We start from the raw sequence: 18,359 nt of genomic DNA on the forward strand, positions 1-18,359 counted from the left end.
CCTACCCTAACTAAGAGACTGATTATTGATCTCCACCTGGATGTTCCTATTGAGGCCTGGCCATTCATGAATACAATCAGGAAGAATAATGGTACACTGCATGGGTAGTTTTAATAAACTGCAATAGGGACACAGTCTCTGTGGGAAAAAAAAAAAAAAAAGAACCCATCCAATCTTAATGAAGCGTGTGCTTACATGACTGGAAAGTCTTTGGGCATTCTATAGGCCAAGCCTCAGAGAGTACAGAGCACCAGGGCTTTGACTGCATGTCACGTCAGAGTGAGTAGAAGACCCTAAGGACACCCTATAGGCCTACTCAAGGGAAGTAGTTCTCTTGGAAGTAGTTCCAAGTTCTCTCGACTGCCCTTAGAATAGAAGCTTTCAAGCCTGGAATGGACAGATCTGACTACACAACTGGAACAGAGGGCTCTGAACCCAGATGCAGCTACATAGAAACACAGAGGATGTTTCTCTCCTTTCTCCTTTCTCAAGTCCTTTCTTTGGAAGATTTGAGAATCCAAAACCTGAAGATAAGAGGGTGAAAAGTAGCTGAAAAAAGAACTAATTAGTAGAGGTCACCTTCAGACCCAGTTAAGGAAAAAAGCTTTTCTGTTTTAGCCAACCCCCTTCTTGAGTTATTTGGCTACAGCTGACATAAGTCAATGGCACCCCACTCCAGTACTCTCGCCTGGAAAATCCCAGGGATGGAGGAGCCTGGTAGGCTACAGTACATGGGGTTGCTAAGAGTCGGACACAACTGAGCGACTTCACTTTCACTTTTCCCTTTCATGCACTGGAGAAGGAAATGGCAACCCACTCCAGTATTCTTGCCTAGAGAATCCCAGGGACGATGGAGCCTGGTGGGCTGCCGTCTATGGGGTCGCACAGAGTCGGACATGACTAAAGCGAATTAGCAGCAGCAGACATAAGTCAAGCACTGAATTTAGCAGAAGCATATGTAAGAGGAACAAGGCTGTGATGTTTAAAAGGGGGAACTGGCTTTCTGAAAATCAGAAACGGCCATCAACAAAGCAAGTGAGTAAGGCTTATTTGGAGGACAGATATAAACCCAAACTTCTTCCAGTTGTGTTGAACTGCCTTTTGCACAAACGAAGTGATTAAACCAAAAAAGTCAAAGGCATGCTTTCTAACACATATAATTATGTTTCTTTTTAACATCTGATTTCAACATCTACTTTGGGTAATAAAGTATAGCATAAAGGCTTTTGACCTGAAATCCAAGAACCCCTCCCCTTAAATAGTTTGCTAATTTTATGTGTTTTGTGTGTAAAGTGTTTACCCTTATTCCATCTCCCACTCCCAGAAGTCTACAGCTTTCATGGGATTTTTAAGGTGAACTCTGACACATAAAAGGTGAAGAACCTTTGTTTGGGGTGGCAGTCTAAAGCTGTTGGTTCTAATCTTAGCTCAGCTTCTAACTGGTTTTGTGACCTTCAGCAAATGACTTCACCTCTACACACCTTAGTTTTCTCATCTGTGAAATGAGAAAGCTGAACTAGAGAAATCTATTCTTCCAGGTTGACAAATCTAGGAAATACACATAAAACTAGGAGGATCGAACTGGAAGATATCTTGCCATGTGCATTGGCTTAATCTCCTTACTTGTGGGGGAGAAAATGAAGCACAGTGAGGTTTTCATATTATACTTAGGGTGAAGATCAAGGACGGACAAAGAATTTCTAACTCATACATCAATTCGCTCTTCATTCTAACACACACAATGTTTGTGAAGCTCTATTCTCAGATCACGCCTCACTCATTGGCCGAGGAAGCATTTCAGGCAGGCTTTCCCTGTCTTGGCTGGGAGAGGGGTACAGAGTGTCCTTGGGGGTTCTCGCGCAGATTTTCTCAGGGAGAGTACATATGCTCACGTCCCCAGAGAATCAGGCTCTCATACTCACAGCTGTATGGCAGGCAAGAAAAAGCTGTCTACAAAAAATAATCAGCATTTTCAAAAGTGCTCTGGGGTATCTTCAGAAAGTGTTCCAGGAAAATTGCTATTCTAAAAAGATCACTAGGGTCTCTCCTCCTGGATCCTATTACACACTCAGACATCAATATTTTAGGTACATCGGTGATACTCATTTACTCATCTGAAGTTCAACAATCATCAAGCATGGCTGGTAACAAGAGACCAAGTCCTTGCTTTCATGCAGATTACTGTCCAGAAAGGAGCTAAGGCCTCCTAGAAGGCCTGCTGCACTCCTGCCTGTGTGCACCAAGCATCAGGGACAGGCATTGCCTCCCCAAGACAGGGGCTCATGCTTCCTTTGGGTTGCCCTTTTTCAAATTTGTAAACACTCTTGTGGCTCAGCCAGTAAGGAGTCTGCCTGCAATGCAGGAGACCCAGGTTCGATCCCTGGGTTGGGACGATCCCCTGGAGAAGGAAATGGCAACCCACTCCAGTATTCTTGCCTGGAGAATCCCATGGACAGAGGAGCCTGACAGGCTACAGTTCATGGGATCACAAAGAGTAGGACACGACTGAGCCACTTCACTTCACTTCACTTCACTTCAAGAGAATCTCTATTACTTCAGTGTGAACCCATTTATCCAAATATCTTTTGTTAAGCTTAATAAAACATTAAACTCTGTATATCTTTCCTCATTCTGTCGATTCCTGCTTATCAAAATCCTACTGATTCAAAAATCAGGGAAGCCCCTATTCAAAAATACCTAGGTCAAATTTTCCCTTCTCCATCTCCCAATATGACTTTATTCCAGTTACTTAAGAATGTACAGAGCAATCTCATTTATTCCTCTCTTAAAGCACTCGAATTATAGCAATTCTAGACCTTCACGAGTACACAGGAATTATAAACTACTGAGTTCATTTTATCCACAAGGAAAGAGTGGTCTATAAACACAAAGTTGCCAAGTATGTTCATGCTGCTGCTGCTGCTGTGTTGCTTCAGTCGTGTCCGACTCTGTGAGACCCCATAGATGGCAGCCCACCAGGCTCCGCCGTCCCTGGGATTCTCCAGGCAAGAACACTGGAGTGGGTTGCCATCTCCTTTTCCAATCCATGAAAGTAAAAAGTGAAAGTGAAGCTGCCCAGTCGTGTCCGACTCTTTGCGGCCCCATGGACTGCAGCCTACCAGGCTCCTCTGTCCGTGGGATTTTCCAGGCAAGAGTACTGGAGTGGGGTGCCATTACAAATCAAAGGGAAAAGAACAGGAGAGTACATTTTTGTTTAGCATTTGTTTGGTGCTATGTTCTTTGTAAGATATTTTAAATATATTATTTCATCTAATTCTCAGAGATATATTGCTCAGTAGATATAGCACCATCCCCATTTACAGATGCAGTAAGCAAGTCACAGAGAGAATAATTTAAACCAGGTCAAACAGCTGCAAGTGGTAGCTGACAGAGGCGGCTTTAATCTCAGCTCTATCCCAGGTCATAGAATGGAAATATTTTGGGGGCCACTTATCATTTGGCTTTAGTCTTAGGTTCTTTGGGTTGTTTGAGGGAAGATGATGTAGGAAGATTTAGCTTATGAGCTTTATTTATTGCTGGAGAATATTGTGAGGCTGCTAGATATGTGGTAGACAAATGTTAGTTTTATAAAATGACATCTACATATGATTTGCCTCGTAGGCATGTATTTTGTGTAACTTCCCTGGTGGCTCAGATGGTAAAGCGTCTGCCTACAGTGTGGGAGACCGGATTCAAACCCTGGGTCGGGAAGATCTCCTGGAGAAGGAAATGGCAACCCACTCCAGTATTCTTGCCTGGAAAATCCCATGGTCAGAGAAAACTGGTGGGCTGCAGTCCATGGGGTCGCAAAGAGTCGGACACGACTAAGCGACTTCACTTTCTTTCTATCCCAGGATGCCAGACCATGCCAAAGGCAGTTCTTGTCCCCACTGCCCCTCCCCACCCTCTCCACTTCCACGTGGGGGAGGGGCTGAAAAGTGAAAGTACTGAAATTTACTAAGAAAGGGGATTAGTCAGCCCAAGTGATAAGCAGCTTGGTCTAGGGCCAGATCTACTGCTTACTTCTGAGATCCATCCTCCCTCCCCTACAACATGGCAGTGAGGCTGGAGAAAGGCATGAGAACCATCACTGTTGGAAGGAAAGCCATGAAGACTGGCAGAATCTGCAAGTGTCTGAGCTTCTGACTGCTTATCAATTAGATGGGCTTTGGCAATCACGTTCAATTTCTGAGTTCCAGGAATGATAACAGCTCACTAGTTGTAAAATTAAAATAAAAAAATGCAGGTCTCCACCTTGTATATCACTTTTAAAAGGAAGAGAGAGTTTGCCAATCTTTATTTTCAAATACTACCAACTTTCTACACATAGGAGATATTGGGCAGTTTTTCACAAGAAAAAGGGGGCAGGGATTGGGCTCCATGGATGAATGTAGCTATTGCTATGTGGATCAGTAATTCAAGTGGACTTTTCTCAAATATTCCTGTGACTATGACAGCCTAAATACCTCTAAAGTAATGATAATAATAACCACACTTTCTGGAAATTTGGGATTTTTCACTTTACAACTATTTTTACATGCACTGTTATTTAATTTCCACAAAAACTATATAAAGTGAATAGTACAGTCGTTATTAGTCCAACTTTAGAAATAAGGAAGTTGAAGCTAAGTGAAGCAATGTGTAATTAGTAAATCAAGATGATATGTAATCATGTAAAAACAACACAAGTTGTACTCATTGAGGGCTTGCTGGACGCCACATCATACACTGCAAAGATTGTATAAATCTGCTCCCTTAATCTCATAACCACTTCATGACACAGGTATTACCATCTTCAGACAAAGGAGGAATCTAAGGATTACAGAGGATAAAATGACTTGCCTAAGGTTACAGAGCAAGTTAATAACAGAGCTAGGATTCAAATCCACGTTTAAGTCAAAGCCCAGAGTCTCAACCAAAATCTGACCATGTGTCTAAATAAGGCAATATAACTTCCAGAGAGGTCCTTACTGCCTGAGTGTCCAGGTTCACTAGCCTGCTGTGCCTGGCTTGTCTGAGATTCGATGGCCTCTGTGTCACATTTGAAAACATTAAAAAAATTCAAGTTATTTGAAATTTGAAGTCAAGATTCTTTAGGATTACTTTCTGTGAACCACGTGGTTGAGACAAAACAATCTACTTCAGAGCAGTCTAGCTCCCTCATTTTGTTTCCTTGCTATGCTTTTGTAGACTTAAGCTTTGTTGCTTTTCTCTCTGATGGTTACCTGCCTACATATAGGTGGAGCTAGTGGTAAAGATGGCATCACCAACTCAATGGACATGAGTCTGAGTAAACTCTGGGAGTTGGTGATGGACAGGGAGGCCTGGCATGCTGCAGTCCATGGGGTCGCAAAGAGTCGGACATGACTGAGTGACTGAACTGAACTGAGTGGTAAAGAATCTGCCCACCAATGCAGGAGATGTAAGAGACACTGGTTCGATCCCTGGGTCGGAAAGACCCCCTGGGGAAAGGAATGGCAATCCACTCCAGTATTCTTGCCTGGAGAATTCCATGGACAGAGGAGACTGGTAGGCTACAGTCCATGGGGTCGCAAAGGGTGGGACACGACTAAAGCAACTTAGCATACACACAAGCCTACATAGGTGCAAAGCTTCACACATAATGAGAAGACTCAGAAAATCCTTTTCCTCACTCCCTTCATGGGTTCAAAAAATAAATAAACTGAGGAATTGTAGCAGAAGAGAGAAAGGAAAGGATATGTGAAAGCACTTCCCTTTCAAAGAGTGGTTGGTTCTCAGGTCCCCTTGCATATGGCGCCTGTGTAAGTAAAAATGTGGCAAGCACTTCAGAAATGTAGGGCATGTGTCTCTGCATACATATGCATAATGTCCTTTTCACACTTTGGAGTTACCAGATGCCTGGTTCTGCTTGGAAGGGGCTTGGTAACCCACTTGAAATCGTGAGGATTCATAATTCATTTATGCAAGCTGCACAACCCCTCTAGATGACATCTCCTTCTCTAAAGAATGATTGAGAGAAAGATGTAATAGAGCCGAAAATGACAATGAAATATTAGCAGTGCGGCAGAGTTTATATGAGGCCCCCTGCTAGACGAGGGAATAATGCAAGTCAAAAGAAGAGCCTTCAGGCAACATGAGATAAAAAAAAAAAAAAAACAAAGGAAGAATGTCTAGGTGTCAAGGACTAATTTTGTTGCTATGGGGAAGGTCCTGAGGCATTGATTCATTTTATAGGCAGGTGTGCAGCCCTCTACCTTGAATTTTCCAAGTGCTGGGCAAAACCACTTCTGCATTTACACTTGACCTCTAAAATTACCTGATGCTCAGAAGAAATGTTTAGGGGAGAAGCTGGGAAGTTAGGAAGGACCAGGCTCTGCCTGAGGTGGAACTTTAGGCTCTGATCCTGTTCTCCTAGCACCATCCACCTCCAATCAAATCCTTCCCCATTTGCTCTTGAAATTTTTTTCTGGAACACCAAGCTATTGCCATCTCCCTGTCCCCTCCCACTCCCTTACCTGCCCCCAACTCAAGGATGGGATCCTTTTCCTTAGAAGAGAATACAAATCTCTTTAAAATCCTGCCCTGCCTTTTCACCTTTTGCCACATGGAGCTCCTTCCACCTCCTAAAACACTTTCAGTTTACTGTGCCTTTGCCCTGCTGTCCCCGCCTCCTGGAATGCCTTTCTCACTTCTCCACTGGGCACATTTCCAGCTCATTCTCTAAGAAAAAACTGCCACATAACTAGCTGTGTGAAGACTTTCTCAGCTGCTAGGAAGGAGCTGGTCATCCCTTCTGCTGTATTCTCATGACACTTGATACTCATCTGTACTTGACCACTTTAGCACTCTCCACTAGAATTATAATTTATGAAGTTTAGACTGCACAAAACTGTGGATTTCTGAAGAGCAAAAGCAATGTCTATAAATAGACCTTTTTATCTTTTATATGGAGCAAAGTGCCCGAGGTATATTTGCTTAATAAACACATGTTGATTGAAAAAAAAAAAAAAATGAATGGATGCTTCTTCATTTCCCTCCCATGTGCTTTTAGCAATCTAGCATGTGATTCATCATACATTGATACACTCCAGTGATAATGTTGGAACAAAGCTAACTGCAGAAGGCAATAGATCAGAGTACTGGCCTAGCACCTTTGTTCTGAAATCTATCCCTTTTGCCAATTTCTTCTTTCCTGTAAGTGATGCTCCTATATTATGATGCCAGGGTTTTCTCAGGTCACAGTACTAAAGCTCCCAAAGAGAGCTGCAAAGATCTGGAGCTTTGCAATCAGATGGTCCTTGGCTCAAATCCAGGCGTGGTCTTTAGTAATAATGGGAACTGCAGCAAGGTTCAGAATCTAGCTGAATTTCAGGTCCCCCCCGTGGTAAAATGAGGATGAATTCCTACTCTATAAGATTGTTGTGAAGATCAAGCTAAATTACAGCTGTCAAAATTTTGCTCATTGTACACTCTTAATAAATGGTAACATTTATTTTTTCACATCTTCAGCCTCTAGAATAGGGATTCTTCCTGATGGGGTGGTTCAAAGGTGGTTTCTATACTAGAATTATCTAGAATGACTTTCCAAATTATATCCCCACATTCCTTTCTAGAAACACATGTGTGGTATACAATCACTACTACAGATTAAAGTTATGCTTTCTTTCTCAGAAATTATCAGGCAGGAGATTGAGAATCACTTCTCTAGAACATACCTTGGAAAGTTTTGCTCTTTATTTTCACAACTATAATTCTAACTGGAACCCTAAACCTTTCACCCTGAAATTGTTATACCAGCTTCCCAGCTGACCTTTATATTTAGATGTTATCTTCTTGTCAATGCATCCTATATATAATAGTAAACATCATCGCTGAAACTCTGGAAGGGCAGAACAATCTTTTAATGAAATGATTAAGTAGCCATCACTGGGAGAGGCAGGCACCTTTCCCCCAGGCATCCCCTATATGCTCGGTCATACCTCGGTGCCTTTGCCGATGCTCTTGCTTCCAATTGAAGGGTCTTCTCCTTCCCTTCCTAGTCTCTACACCCTCAAAATTGTACAGCTAAAGAATTTCTACACATGGTTTAAGACGAAATCAAGAAGACCTAGTGGTCCCCTCGTATGTGGCACCACAGGACCCAGCACACCTCTACTACTGCATTCATCACAATCTGTTACAAGTTATCTGTTCACATTTTTTTTTCTGTACAAATCTGTGAATTCTTTAAAGGGAGAAACTGTCTCTTAATTATTCTCATATCTCCCCATAAAGTAGATACTCACTTAATTTTTACTAAACTGACTTAAATCGAACTGAGATAAATCTCTGTTGATGATCCATTTAAGCATTTAACTTGCTACTGTCTGCTCCTAGGATGCGTATATGTGTGCATGTATACATGCATTTCTGGGGTTTTCTCACCACTTTCATGTTTTTCTCCAAGAGATTATCAGACAAAGATTACACAAAAAAGAAGAGCTGCACATTTATGGGTCAAGTTAATTTCAGCGCTCTGGGAGGCTGGGCAAGCTCTCCAGCCAACGTGAGGATTGTGAAAAAAGGCTTTGTTAAAACACCTTGCAGCTTCCTCTTCATTAAATACAAACTCCCTCAGGTAGATGGCAAGATAGTGCTGCCAACTTGACTGAAACTTCACCCAATCTAACTGCCTGGACTGGCCTAGAATGTATGATTGTTTCTTTTTGTGACTGTCCTGAAAACAGGACAGGATTCTGTTCTCACATGTCTCCCTGTCCAGTGGACGGCACTGCTGCAGGCTGGTTTTCCTCTGTATTCATTCTTCTGTGATGGATGTGTTAGGCCTCTTGGAGTCCCAGAATCAACCTTGTTCCTTGATTCAATGTTCCTATATTTATTTATCTAACATGTATTTACCCTCTTCCTTTTGTCACAAGCAATGGTAAGTCCTAGAGAAATAAAGGTGCATAATAAAAAGAGTCTGGCTCTCAATGAAGTCACCTAGGATGGGACAGGATGGAACATTAACAAATAATGACAGTAAAATAAGACAAATGGAAAATAGACAGTTGTACACAATGTCAAAGGGGCCCAGTAAAAGGAGATAAAGAGAGACTGATGTCTCTTCCCACCTGTAAACTCCAGAGAACCTGAGTGCACCCAACACAGACATTTTACTCAGTCCCTGAACATTCCCTGTGAACACGAGGGCTGTGGAGAAGACTGCTAGCCCTGTCAAAGAAATTCCTGAGTGGCTCTAACAGCCCTAATTTCCCCTCTGAAGAGTTATTATTCTGTACTCAGAGGGAACTGTACTGTGTTAGTGGAAGGATGTTGTCTCATTGCCGCATTTTAAAAACCTCTGTTTTCCAACAGATGTAACTTCAAGACTTTGACCAAGTATAAGATGCAGAATGTAACTAAGAAGGAATTACAGACAAGGTGTATACCAGAAGAACCTTGAATAAAATCCTCCTCCAGCTCTAACTCTACAACTGTGCCCTCCGATATACTAGCCACATGCAGTTCTTCAAATTTAGATTACTTAAAACCAAATAAATTAAAATTACTGTGCTGCAATTGCATCAGTCACATTTCATGATTTCGACAGGCATATGTGATTTGTGATTACCATACTGGGCAAATATTGAACACTTTCATCATCACAATTATGTTTGAGAGCACTACTACTAGACAGGGCTGCTCTAGAAAATAATTTGAATTTTTATTCATTAATTCATTTATTTTATAATTTTACAACTTGCTTACTTTGTGAAAGGCTAAATTCTGAGTTCTGGATGAGGCAAAGATAAAAAGTAAAAGTTTTCCACTGTTGAAAGGCTAACGATTCAGTGAGAAGACAAATATTTAATAAAAATAAAACGTTGGACATTGTGCAATGGGTCATAGGAGAGCATGGAGACAAGACAGCCAAATCTTACCTAAAGTAAGAGGAGACCTCAAAGCGAGGTGATGGGATGTGACTCTCGGAGCATGAAGCTACTTTCCTAATTTACAACGTGGAAAGGGCACTGGAGATGGTAAGACTACATGCAGAGTCACGAGGCATAGAAGGGCTCAGCGTGCCACAGGCATTTAGTATTCCTGAATGGAGTGTAAACTTTTGGAAAGTTGGGTGAGAACAGGCTGGCAAAGTAGATGCCACAGTGTGCTAAGAGGTATTGTGTGAGCAGGTGGTGTAAGGAAGAAAGGTTACAAACTATATAACACAGAGATGAAGAACACTGAAGTTACATAAAGCTGGATTATACTCAAAATTTGCCATTGTTAGCTTTATTATCTTTGGCAAGTTTTAAAATCTCATTGAATCCCATCTTTCTGTAAAATGGTGTTAATAACACTGCCAACCTTTTCTGATTATTGCGTGGATTAAATGAGACCATGTGCTTGTCACAGTGCATGGCACATGTTAAATAATCAAAAATGAAAATCATCATAATTTATTCTATAAGGAACGTGGAGTTACCAAAGCATCTGAGCAGAAGAATAAAATGATGATATTGTACAGAGAAATAACACAAGACAATCAGGGATGCCAATAATTTCAAGAAATGGCTAATATTTATAGAGTATTTAACTACATGTAAAACATGGTTCCAGATGATTTAAATAAGATAAATTTATTTAATCCTCTTAGCAACTCCATGGGGTAGGCTACCACTACTTGCTCCCTTGTATAGATGAGAAAAAAAGGCACAAAATGTTAAATAATTTGTCACACATCTGCTAAGTAACAGGTTGGGACTCAAAACCCATCAGATTCTTGAATATATACATTCAGTTTCTAAGTTCTGCCTCTGGTAGAGATTTTTTGACAAAAGTCTGCCTAACTTTATATCGAATTATTTCCCATCACATCACGGCCTCAAAATAATTTTAAGTACAGATCTTTAAAACAACATTCTCACACCATGAGAGCCAGAAGCCAGTATGAGTGCTCTAGAAATATCCCATAGAAGATCATCTGGATAGAAATGGGCCAATGTTTGATAAAGTGTGTATAATTTGAAAGGTTGGTTCAGAAATCCCTTGGATAATCAAGATGTGACTATTATTCAGGGCATCCTCAACCACAGTGAGCCTGTAACCACCTTTCATAAAAGTCAGCTTCTATTTTCTAGAAAATAGGGCTAATGTGTATCTCATAGGTTTGTAAGAAACATTAAGAGGATGTGTAGAAAGGATTTTGCACTGTGTATGGCACTCAGAAGTTGTTCATTGAGAAGCAGCTTTTGCTGTGACAATCCTTGTTATTTTAATTAAAGTGTCATCTTCCAATACAAGATTTGCTGAGTCTTGCAAAGCCTTCCCTAAAATTCACTTCAACTCTCACAAAGATTTTAAGAATGGACAGAAGGGTACCAGAGATATGCAATTCTTAAAAACAAACACATCCCAGCCTATGACCTAGATTCCAATTCTTCTTATTTAAAACCTTCTCTGATTCAAACTCAGCAACACTTCCAAAACAACCCTGTTTTTACCCAAATCTGAGCCCAGGCTGCCCAGAACAATGATGTTTTCATTGACTGACCTCACCAAATGCCTCATTTTCAGGGAAGTTCTGCCAAATGTCTTTTCTTCGGATATTCTGTCCTTTAGTTTGACGTTCATCCTCACATAATTCCAATTTAATGAGTGAGATAATATAATTAGCCTTCAAATTTGTTCCACTCCTTTAGAGCCCAGCTTCTCCCTGCGGGACCTTGTCTAGCATGATCATCCTTTCCCCAGTATAAGACATTGGTCTGGGTCTCAGTACTGGTCAAGAGGGTATGTTCTTCCCTGTTGATAATGGCAAGTAATAATTGTTGGAAGCGCATATTCGCAAACCACCAAAAACAAACTGTTCTTTTTTTAGTCTTCTAAACTGCATCCCATCAGAAAGCAGATGTTAGGGCATCAGCCTGGAAGCCAGAGGAACTGAAATCCAGGAGGCCAGGATTTGGGAAGAGAAGAGGTTCAGGTAGCTGATTGATATATAGTTATGAAACTCTGGGTCAGAAGAAATTCTTGGAGAGATTCAGCCTAATGGTGCCTGGTAAGAGAACCAGGAAGTTGAATGTTGCTTTGGCAATTGATTAAAAGCAGATTGTTGAGAGCCGAGTTGTCATGGGAATCTCACTGGACTAGAAAGCTCACTGCGGGTGTGCAGCCTAGAATTACCAGCTATGTGACCTTGAGCAGATCACTCAGCCTCTTTTATTCTCTGTTGTTTTCTCATTACTAAAATGCAGAACATAATTAAAAATAATAAAAACTACTAAGTTTTTCAACTGAGAAAATGTATAACAGTTCATAACGTTTTAAATGTCTATAAATGCACAAACTATTCTCATGTAAAGAATTTACGTCAATGTGTTTGGCAAGATTAGTGGCTCAAAAACGTTGACTAAAACATATCCACACCAATCTTCCAGTGGTGTATTGAAATGGCCATTTTAAAGCACAAAGAGGTTCACTAACTTGGTCAAGGTTATACTGCTGGTAAGTTTAAGTTTGGGGCTTCCCATATGCTGCTAGTGGTAAAGAACCCACCTGCCGATGAAGGAGACATAAGAGACATGGGTTTAATCCCTGGGTTGGGAAGATCTCCTGGAGGAAGTCATGGCAACCCGCTCCAGTATTCTTGCCTGGAGAATGCCATGGACAGGGGAGCCTGGTGGGCTATGGTCCATAGGGTTGCAAAGAGTCACTCATGACTGAAGCAACTTAGCATGCACCCACACACGCACGCAAGTTTAAGTTTAGTCATGCACTGTGGCTCCTGAGCCAGTGCCCGTAATCATTAGAGAGTAGTTCCTCCCTAGATGAAGGCCCTTCTAGTCACTGTGGCCTATATGAGTTCCAAGGGCAAAAGCATCAGGTTGTTCCTGGTAGGTTGATGACAGCTACTCAGAGCCATCACCTGCCACCAGAACTCCCACAGCAGGGGGACAGTATCACCCAACACCACATTCTTGTTCTCACTTCTAAGTCTCCACAAATGCCCTGCCCTGTGTCTAAAATTATGATGTCGTCCCTCTTCTAAGCCAAGCTGTCTTTCTCCAGTCCTTTGAAATTCTTAGTCGAAGCATCAGAGAAATAGGGAATAGGAATTAGAATGTTTTTCGTCAGCATTTCAGGATGTTGATAAAAACAAAAACACACAACAACAATAACAACAAAAACTCCTGTTAATTTTATTGGCATAGACAGACTCCAGAACTTTTGGTCCTACTTTGAAGACTTACGAAAGACAAGCAGAAGTTTGGGGGTTTACAGCATCAAAACTGAGGCATCTGTGACTTTAGATGGTTTGAAAGGGTATCTTATTTGATAGCAGCCAATAAAGCAGGAGACGGTGCCAGATCAGATAAGAAGAAAGAACATCTCCGGCCAGAATTAAAAAGGCTATTCTGGGATATGTCAAAAGGAGTAGAGCTAGATTGGAAATGACTGCAAAGGTGATTAAATAGGTGAGAACAAAGAGAACACTTCCTGAGTTCTGGCTGAGAAAGGAAAAATTCTTAATCATCTTTTAATTGTACTTCATAATTAGCCAAGTCACAAATGCCATGGCTGGGATTAAAAGATTGCTCATAAGACAGAAACTGTTACGGATTTTTGCTAGGAAAAGTGCTTGGGGTTGGGGGATGGAAGGAGTGCTAAAGCCTTTCAATTTGTGTAACGATTTGAGAAACCAGGTCTTGCAAGCATATTTGTTCATAAAGCATATTTTGAAAGATACTGTTGTTCTATTTTTCCTTTTTCCCTTTTCCAAAGAAAATGAAAACAGTGATGGAAATTCTTCCAGGGGAACAAAATCTTAAGAAACATTGAACCAAAGAGCCACTGGAAATTGCTTATGAAGCTCCTAGAGAAAATGGATATATGATAGCATATTTACGTTACAATATCTTCAATGACAAGGGGGAAAGAGGAAAAAAATGCTGAAGTTACATTTGAGTGAGTTATTCCATGCTAAATATTCTTAACTAGTATCACAGAAGGCATGGAAAACAGGTTAATTACTTACAGAAATAAAACAATAAAATTACCTATAACAAGTATGCATATAATATGTCAATGTATAATTTCTGCTGGAAAAGCAAGCCTCACCAAATTAGAGGGAGTTAAAGCAAAATCTGTGAGAAAAATAATAATACCTTCAGATAACTTGTTGTTTGCAGTTTATTAATTCTTTGCGCATTTATCTAACACCTATAGCATGTGAGACTCTTTGCTCATTGCCAGACTTGCACAAACCAGTTAAAGCATATGATCTGCTTTCAGGAAGTTTGCAGTCTAGGAAGAAAAGCAAAGTTTTATTTTCTTCTCATCTATGATCTCTGTTCTCTCTTCATCTCTCTATGTGATTTCATTTTCTCTGTAGCTTTTAATAAGTTCTACAAGCAGACTAGTCTCTAAATGATATTTCCAGCCTGAACTCTATTATGAACATAAGATCCAAGTACCCAACTAAACCTAGGTAGCCTCATGGATTGTCTACACAGAATTCTAAGAGGGCTGACCAGAAGCTAGTGTGTGTGTGCTTTGCAACCTCTTGGACTATAGTCCACCAGGGTCCTCTGATCATGGAATTCTCCAGGCAAGAATATGGAGTGGGTAGCCATTCCTTACACAGAGTTCTAAGAGGGCTGTCTAGATAAATGTATACAAATCAGAGCTGGCCATTCACCAATCTCCACCAGATGTTCTTGGAAGAGACCTTGTCTTGGAAAACATGCCACCAGGGTCCTCTGATCATGGAATTCCCTACCAAGAATACTGGAGTGGGTAACCACTCAATATACAGAGTTCTAAGAGGGCTGTCTAGATAAATGTGTACAAATCAGAACTGGCCCTTCACCAATCTCTACCAGCTCTCTTGGAAAAGACCCTGATGCTGGGAAAGACTGAAGGCAGGAGAAGGGGATGACAGAGGATGAGATGGCTAGGTGGCATCACCAACTCGATGGACATGAGTTTGAGCAATATCCGCAAGTTGGTGATGAACAGGGAAGCCTAGAGTGCTGCAGTCCATGGGGTTGCAGAGTTGAACATGACTGAGTGGCTGAACTGAACTAAACCAGCTATTCAAGGCTATCATTTGTAAAGGCTGGTTATAGCAAATGAATAGGGCACAGGACCAGACTCACAGTGGTCTAATGGTTTAATGTTCTCCTGCCACTGTCTTGAAATTCTTAATAATTTCATCTTTGAATTTGTGTCTTGTATGAAATCTTGATGAAAAAATAGAACATGTGTATCAGAAGAGTTCATACATGGATGAAAGGAAAACCTTGATATCTTAGTACATTTTATGGTACTTTTTCTCCTGCTTTTTGAACAAGGGGCCCCTCATTTTCATCTTGCAATGGGTCTATAAATTGAGTAGCTGATCCTGTGTGTGAACATCATGTAAATCAGATTCAGGTAGTGTGTTCATGTTCACACTTCATCACTAAAATGCCAACCTGCCCCATTTCTTTCCCCTCAGTTCCTACTGTGTGTTTTAAATTGACCTGAGCACTGACATCAGGTCTTTCTCTTCCGTGACCTCTCAGATAGCTTGCCTGACAGTGAACTTGGATGTTACCACAAAATCAAGGCATTTCCCTGCATGATAGCATCTGCCTCCTGGACAGGCCTTCTCTAGCCTGTGTGCATTCTTCAGAGGAACAAGCAATGATACCTAAATGGTTTCTCCTTCTTTCAAAAGCATGTGTTCTTTTTTAAATCAAGTGGCAATTAAAAATCCATGAAAAGTCTAAAAAATAAGTGTGCAGTCAATCTCTTCTCACAGCTTTGTGGTCTGAAAACCAGGGTTTTCTTCACAGAATCTGACTACTTCACTTGGCTTCTCCATTGACAAAACCAGTAACAATTTTGTATTTTAAATTTCACAACTTTCCAACAACATTTTCAAATCCTCACTCCCAAAGGCAGAAATGTTTTTAAAATTCCAAGAGTCCTCTTTGAAGAAAATCTCTTCCCCCTCACAGTGCTGAGTGGAACAACGTCATATGAAATACTTTCCAAAGTACGATTAACTGAAGCGCTTTTTCTTAGTTTTCTACACTGCAAAATATCTACTATGTAGTCAATTTTATAAATCAGATATACTGTAATAGCCTACCTTTATGCAGTTGGGAATTATAGCATTCTTCAGTTTTTAAAAAATGTCAAGGAAAGCTACACATTTTGGGCACAGCATCTCAGAAAAATGTATCTTTAAGACCACAGGAATCTTAATGAGGTTTGCTTTGATATAAAATGGCAATAGGGAAGAGGGAAGGATTACCCTTTCTTCACTTAAAAAAAAAAAATAGGCATCATAGGTTGCCACTTCACAGTAATGTCTTAATATTCTCTCATTTAATTATGTAAATCGTCAAAGAGGGCTGCTGTTTATGGTAATTTACACGTGCAGAGATCTGCTTCCCAGGTAAGCTAATTTAAATTAAATTATAACTAAGGGAGATTTACCACTTGTTGATTGAGACAGACAGTCATTTACAACTCCACCAAATGGCTAGTAAAGACTGCAGGATTTCAAAAGTGAGGTGAAACAGTAGTGATCCTGCTGTGAAAGGAATCAGCTGAAATGTTATGGAAGGATTTAGTGTTCCTATTGATGTCTGTAAGAAGTGGAGGCAGTCTCTTTTGTCAGGGAAGTGATTAGTGAATACCGTTGACCCTTACTACCTCCACATTCAAGCCTTTCTTTACACATGAAGTTAAAGGCTGTTCTCCCCAACGAATTCACCACTTTCTTTTGATACAAATCCAGCACTCTTCAGAATCCGCCTGCATTCTGCTGAATGTAACTGAGAAAAGACCATTGTAAACTGCTGAAGTGTTCAGGGTCCCCAGATCCTCTCTTTTCTTTCTTTCTTTTTTTAACCATTAAAGATACTCCATTTCAGTTTGAGGAACTAAGCATGTACAAATTCATTCTTTGTCTTAGGGGCACTTTCGTTACAAAGTGAATGCCCTCCTTCACTAAAGACACTTCCAGGTGGGTCTTCAAGACCAACAAAGGTGCACCAGTCCACCTGGCTGAAGACATAGGTGTCTGTGATAGTGGCCAGCCACAATTTGAATCTGGCAATGAGGAGGCTGCAAGGATAGTAAACTGATTAGGAGAGTGGGCTTTAGAAGCAGATAGAGCTGGATTCAGATACCCACCTTGACATTCACTTTCTAAAAAAACTTTAGGAAATGTGCTCAACCTCTTTGAATCCTGTTGTATTTATGAAAAGCTAGCATTCATTATACCTTCGTCACAAGGCTCATATGATGACTTTATAAGCCAATGTATATAAAGCACATAGCTTTACATAAATGTTCCTCCTCAGAAACAACTGCTAAGAATAACAACAATGATGATTTTATATATATATACATATATATATACATGGAAAATGGACAATTTCCAACATATTTATGGGTAAAGAGTTCACAAAATCTTTTCCATTTGGCATGAGAATTTGACCTTCAATTAACTTTCAAGCTTGATTAATTTAAGTGTAATATGCCAACTATGTTGCTAACCAATGTTTATGGTAAGATGTGACCCATGCTTAATAAATTACATTTTAATGGTGAGGAAAATACATATAAATACCTAGTAGGAACTATAAATACCTGATAGGAAGCCATTCTTGGGGTTTTCCCAAGTGTGCTGAATTGCACTGACGTGTCCTTTGTGGAGACCCTGGAAATTATGACTCTATTGTGGTTATTATGAAAGCTATAGGCTCTTGGGGGCACAAGGATTTGAATTATCTATTCAGTATAGACCTTGTCTCCTTATAGCTGGCCTATGCTGCACAGAACTCTGTGAAGACGCCTATAGACAATAAATGTCTGGGGCTCTCTGCTGGTGTGCTAGGTTCCCATCCAGCTCCTTCTAAGTGAATATGATGTTGGATATCTTTGACAATCCTGAATGTTTAGAAAACTCTCTGTAGATATTACTGAACATCTCAACTTAGTTTTTTGACCACCAAGGCATAAGCTTGAAGGTTAAGAGTATGATAACATTAGAGTAACGTGGGTTCTGGATCACCTATGATTGCTTTTAGGATATCAGAATTCTCTCTCTCTTCAAATGTGTTTTCCCATTTGCTTGAAGGAGACATTTCTGCTGCTGCTGATTCTTCAGACTGGTAAAGTCATTTGTAGAGGCCAGTAAAAGATTGCTTGATTAGAATCAATTCATAAATGTAGTCCTCTCAATGGAATAGGAAATGGCAACCCACTCCATTATTCTTGCCTGGAAAATTCCGTAGACAGAGGAGCCTGGTGGGCTACAGTCTATTCGGTCACAAAGAGTCAGACATGATTGAGCGACTGAGCACACACACAATTTTCTCAATCTACCATAT

At 40.5% G+C, this 18,359-nt stretch overlaps 1 protein-coding gene across 1 annotated transcript in view; it reads right to left on the reverse strand.

Moving 5' to 3' along the window:
• LOC145513846 (uncharacterized) overlaps positions 1-18,359 on the reverse strand; it is a 449,854-nt gene that overhangs the window by 220,348 nt on the left and 211,147 nt on the right. The gene's annotated exons all lie outside the window — the stretch shown is intronic.

Source organism: Giraffa tippelskirchi, chromosome 7, assembly GCF_054371585.1.
Source record: "Giraffa tippelskirchi isolate mGirTip1 chromosome 7, T2T-mGirTip1v1.2.pri, whole genome shotgun sequence".
Taxonomy (NCBI): Eukaryota; Metazoa; Chordata; class Mammalia; order Artiodactyla; family Giraffidae; genus Giraffa; species Giraffa tippelskirchi.